Here is a 6,113-nt window from a genome sequence, read left to right on the forward strand (position 1 = left end):
GATAGGGGAAAGACCTGGAATGAGTGGAGAATCATAACACCTAGGTTATCCAGTGGTGGCAAAGAATGATAAAAGTCTTGGATGACAGCTGCAGCACAAACAGAGTCCATCCTGTACTTAAAAACTGGCGTTCCCACCAGATTGAATCTGTTTTCATTCCATTTTAAAGAGTGGCAGTGGGGGTGCGGGTGGTAAGGAACAACCAGGCTAAAAAAGAAACCATCTTATTCCTTTTTTTATGCAGCTTCTGGAAGCCACTCAAGTGGTAAGACATCCTATTCCAAGGAAGAGAAGTGCTTTTCATTACTTGGCAATAAGCTGGATTGGCAATTTATTAGCATCTATTTCAACATCCGAGGTATCTCGTGTATTGACAGGAGAGGCTGATCAACATTTAGGGGAAACATTTAAGAACTTACATAAATTTGTGTTTCCTGTACAGAGCACTGACAATCCAGAGATGCAATGATGATTTTGAAATCTGGGTTTAGGAATTCCTTTGAAATTGGTCCAGGCTTGTCAGTGCCTTTGAAAAGCATATGGCTAAAGGCAGCAGTGATAATAAAAACCCAAGGAGGCACAACTCAATCACTCAGTTGCTTTTTTCCCCCTTGCTGCCTTTGCTATCCATCCATTATATGCTCTCTGGGTCATTGGCAGGAAATCTGTAGATGTCAATGTGAGGAGTTTCCAGTGCATTATTATAGCAGGCAACATTACTTTTTTTTCTCCTTTCAAAAATATTTTGGCAAGATACCTGAGACTCTGGAATGGGCTGCCAAATCTCAGTAGGATTCCAGATGGTTGAGATTCCGGCTCCTGATGCCCTGATGTCTTCCCCTCCCTCCTCTCTTAGATATTTTCATTTGTGTTCTCCTCAAATATAAATATTTTTATATCAACCAGCCTCAATAGTGGTCATTATTGAACATTTCTGGATTAACCTTGAGGTGAATGAGCTTAATGATATATACTTGTGAAGTTCAGCCTTCATATCACCCCTTTCCACTCCTCTTGCCCCTTTCAGCATCCTCCTCCCCTCCCTCTCCCACTGAGATATCCTGTGCAGACCTGACCTACTAATGCTCCCTCTTTTTGCCCTAATTTAACTGGCTGGTCCCTAATAGGTGCTCAAGCGTTCACAGAGTGATGTGTGAGCTTCTCTGTGATCCTCCCCTGACCCCAGCAATCAGGGTGACTGCCCTTCCCTAGGCTCTTGTAACACCTGTGTTGTCCTCTATTGTAGGAACATCATGTAGTGGTTGCACACAGAGACTTTAATCAGAACTTGGTGTGACTCCAGGCTCTGCCTCATGCTATCTGTGTGGACTTGGGCAAGCTCTTAACCTCTTTAAGCCTCAGCTCCCTCATCTGAAAACTGGGAATACTAAAATTACCTTAGTGTGATTGTTGTGAAGACTAAACAAGATAAAACATGTAATGTGATCAGCATAATACCTATACAGAGTAATTGTTCCATGGACATTTAGCTATTGTCATTGTTATTATTATAGAACTTTATTTCATTTAGGTGGTGTCTGTCTCCCATTCTGGATTGTAAGCTCCTTGAGAGCAGGGACTACATCTTTGTTATCTCTGATTCCCAATCCCTAACACAGTAAGTGTTAATATATTCTGCTCAAAGGGTAATTTGTACATTTAAATGGGGCTGTTGTAAGGATTGTGCCCTAAATAAAGTGTCAATTTTGTTTCCCAAAAGGGGAAACTTCAGTTATATGTAAATCCAGGCTATTTCTACTATTTTACTCTTATGTCCATTTTTGCCCTTAAGGGAGGGAATACCACATTATTAGTCATTTCTGAGGGAGGAGGAGTTGCCCAAAGCCTAGGGTATTCCTGAACCATGTTTTACCGGTGGGCAGAGTGACTGCATTTTGTAACAGGTGAGAGTTTGGGCTCTATTCTTTCTTCCACTCCTTGCCTTCGTGCAGTGAGAGAGCAGGTTTGGCTGTCCTTCTGGTCAACCATCCTGTTCTGTCTTGTCTGCCTGGATCTGTGGGAGGGAGGGGAGTGTGTAGGCTTTGCAGGCTCAGTTTTTCTCAGTTTAGAAGAGAGGGCATAGGAAGCCCCTCCTAGATTTTCAGAACTAAGCCCTGTTTCTTACAGGTGACATCTACTTGTGCACTATTACTCATGTGATGCTGTGTTTCTCACTTCCACGTGTAGCTGAGGGAATCCCAGGATGGATAAGGGACATGTGCTATGATCCGGACTCTAAAATCCCACCCCAAATTGAAGTAGGGGACATGTGGGATGAACCTCAATATTTTCACAAACATTTCAAGAGTACATGACCCATGCCAGGAACCATGGAAAGGTGGCAACACTAATCCAGACACTCTTGAGACATTCTGAGAGGACTCTTGAGATGGGTGAGAGCAGAAGAGTTTGACATGTTACTTTCTATCCTTCTGTTCTAATGGAATCACTTATGATGAGCCCATATGGCTTCTACAGTAATAAAGAAGTGATTGAAAGAAAACAGAGGCATTAACCTGGCTCGGCAGCAGGGAAGAGGAGCCAGGCAGGGAAACCCCTCCTCTTTTCTTCTCCTTTGAGCCATACTTCAACTCCTTCCTACTACATTTTGCTTCCCCTCATTGAGCCACTCTATCTCTCCCCAGAATCCTCTACATTTGTGAGTAAACAGCCTGTGGCTGGAAGTCAGGTGACCTGGATTCTCACCTAGTTCTGCCCCTAAATCACCAGCCTTGGGACTCTGAGTCCTTAACTCTTCCAAGAGTCAATTTCTCATCTGGAAAGTAGATATAAATACATAGTTCTTAGGAGACTGTCGGGTCCTGGCCAGATAATATATTTAAAAGCTCCTTCCAAAGTACACAGTGCTAGGCACTTCCCTGGTCCTCAAGTGTTTAAGACTTTGCCTTTCAATGCTGGGGGTGCAGGTTCGATTCCTGGTCAGGGAGCTAAGATCCCACATGCCTTGTGGCCAAAAAACCAAAACATAAAACAGAAGCAATATTGTAACAAATCCAATAGACCTTAGAAATGGTCCACATCAAAACAAAACACAAAGTATACAGTTAGAAACAATGTCCCCACAGGTTTGGGAAGGTCTTGAAACACTTAGTCCAACCTCAAATCCCACATAGTCCCAAACCTACATAGCCCAACCCCAAAGAGTCAAGAGGAGAGCAGAGCTAAAGAGTCAAAGACAGTGAGCACATTCAAGTCTCAAGCAATAAGACTGGAATCCCAGATTGGGAGCAGGGAAAAGCAGGTTTAGTTCCCAATTTCTTCATGCTATGACCCCAAGTAAGTCTCAAAATCTTTAATTTCACAATTTAGAGTGAGAAGTCTTGAAGTTTATTTATTCCTGACACCTCATTTTTGTTTTTGTTTTTATTTTATGTTCAGGTTAATATTTTATTTCTTCCTCTGGTTGTTGGTTACATTGTTGTACCACCTTGCTTTATAGAGGTAGAAATTAAGGCTCAGAAAGTCTAGCAACCTCTCCTGGTTCTCAGTCCAGTGCTCTTCACACTACACACACCTTTTTGTAAAATGAGCCTTCAGTTCTCAGCACCTGTGATTTGATAAAATTGTGACTCAAAGAAACTACATGAATTTCCCAGGGTTACATATCTTGGTAGCTGTAGACCAGAAGGAGTCTGATCGCTTGCTCTTGGTTCCCACTTGGACACAAATGGGAAATCCAAACTCTAGTCCCCACATCCCCAGCTGAGCCCAGGCTTACAGGGTGTTCAGACTTGATAGGGGCTCTTTTTTTTTTTTTTTTTTTTGCGATACGCCGGCCTTTCACTGTAGTGGCCTCTCCCGTTACGGAGCACAGGCTCCAGACGCGCAGGCCCAGCGGCCACGGCTCACGGGCCCAGCCGCTCCGCGGCATGTGGGACCCTCCCGGACCGGGGCACGAACCCACGTCCCCTGCATCGGCAGGCCGACTCCCAACCACTGCGCCACCAGGGAAGCCCGATAGGGGCTCTTTTGCTAAAAGCTATGACTTTTGTGTTAAGTCATTTCTGTGGGGAGAATCCACCTACATATAATCCCTTAATTTCCACTTCCCTTTCAGCCCTTTCTTAGCCCCGGTTGCCTAGCAAACAACCCAGAGGCAAAGCTTATGTGCTAGTGCTTTACTGAGAGAGACAAGCCCAGGGCACCAAGAGTGAGGTAAAATGGGAAGCAAGGCAGGTAAGGAGGGGAGCAAACCCAAGTTGCTGCACTAGCAAGCCGGCCACAGCTTCACAGGAAACATGGCTGGTTGCTCAGCCATACAGGATATCTTCCAGGTAAGCCATGTGGAAAACTCCTGCCTCAGAGTATTCCTTTGGGGGAAAGAGAACAATGAAGTGTGTTTTAACAAGCCCTTTGGGCAATTCTATCCACATTCAAGGTTGAGAACCACTGCTCCATTGAAACAGTCACTCAGCTACAGACAAAACCTCCATCAGTTACAGTCACTTTAAGAGCTAAATACCATATAGGCAGCTAAAAACCTGTCACCTGGGTCATAAAATTAAACAATGAGCTGCAGAAAAAGTCCTTCCTCCTTTAACAAACCTCCATAACTAGAGTACAAGACAAACCACACATCTTGGCCCACCAAAACCTCTTCCATATGAATATTTTGTTCCTCCATGTCCACTCTTAGTTTGTTTCTAAACGTTTCTGGCCAACGTATCAGGTGCCTAAGTTTCTGAGATTGCACATTCCAAAACTGAAGGCTCCTCCAGGGGCAAGTCCCATTCCCATATAACATTTGTCATGAGAAATAGCATTGAAGAACTCATGACCTTTCTGCTGGCAGCTGACTGCCATGAGGGAAAAAAGCTGGAGTAAAACAGGTACTCAGATTATTCTACCCAGCTTTATTGATCAGAGAAGTCATTTCATTTTCCTTGGTCAAAGGTTAGGAATTACACTAATGAATGCCACACAAGTCCTGAGAACTGCCTCCAGACTTCTTGATATGTAAACATTTGTTTGGGTTAAATTTTATATTCCAGAAAAAGATACGTTGGAGTCCTAACTCCCAATACCTCAGATTGTGACCTTCTTTGGGTCTTTACAGAGGTAGTCAAGTTAAAATGAGGTCACCTGGGTGAGCCCTAATCCAATATGACAGTTGTTCTTATATAAAGGGAAAATTTGAACACAAAGACAGACACGCACAGAGGGATACAATGTGAAGAGACACAAGGAGAAGACAGCCATCTACAAGCCAAGGAATGCCTGAGGCTATCAGAAGCCGGGAGAAAACCTGATCAAATCCTTACTTAGCTCCTTCAGAGGGAGGATAGCCCCACTGACACTTTGATTTTAGACTTCTGGCCTCCAGGCTGGTGAGACAACAACTTTATGTTGTTCTGAGCCACCCAGGTTGTGGGACATTATTATGGCAGCTCTAGGAAACTCATACCTCTAAATTTCCTCAAGATTTACTGTGGTCAGGCATTCTGTTAATTGCTGCCAAAAACGTTCCTAGTTGATACATCTTAGATGTATATACATATGTACTTAGGTGTATAACAAATCACCCCAAAACTTAGCAGCTTGAAACAACAAAAACATTATCTCACACAGTTTCTATGGGTCAGGAATTCAGCAGTAGCTTAAGTGGGTGGTTCTGGCTCTGGTGAAAGTCTTGGGTGGTTAAAGTCAAGATGTTGGCCTGGGGACTTCCCTGGTGGTCCAGTGGCTAAGACTCTGCGCTCCCAATGCAGGGGGCCCAGGTTCAATCCCTGGTCAGGGAAGTGGATCCCACATGCTGCAACTAAAAGTTCACATGCCGCAACTAAAAAAGACCCCGCATACCGCAAGTAAAAAAGATCCCACATGCCGCAATGAAGAACCTGCACGGGGCAACAAAGATCCCGCGTGCGGCAACTAAGACGTGGTGCAGCTAAATAAATAAATAAAAAGATGTTGTCCTGAAAGCCTGACTGAGGCTGAAGGATCCGTTTCCCTCTGCAACATCACCACTGATGTGACTTGGCTCTAGGGACTCCCATTCCATGTGTCTCTGTTTCACATTACAGATCCTATCAGAAGATAGGATACAATTGGCCCAACCTAGACCTGTTCTCCTCTGGGCCAATCACCTACCT

The 6,113-nt window shown here is 44.2% G+C and overlaps 1 non-coding gene across 1 annotated transcript; it reads left to right on the forward strand.

The window, feature by feature from the left end:
• Positions 1-5,686: 5,686 nt before the first annotated feature.
• TRNAG-CCC (transfer RNA glycine (anticodon CCC)) lies at positions 5,687-5,759 on the forward strand. Its single transcript has one exon. It is a non-coding gene; the product is annotated as a tRNA-Gly (tRNA).
• Positions 5,760-6,113: the final 354 nt, after the last annotated feature.

Source organism: Lipotes vexillifer, unplaced genomic scaffold (genome assembly GCF_000442215.2).
Source record: "Lipotes vexillifer unplaced genomic scaffold, Lipotes_vexillifer_v1.1 scaffold253, whole genome shotgun sequence".
Taxonomy (NCBI): domain Eukaryota; kingdom Metazoa; phylum Chordata; class Mammalia; order Artiodactyla; family Lipotidae; genus Lipotes; species Lipotes vexillifer.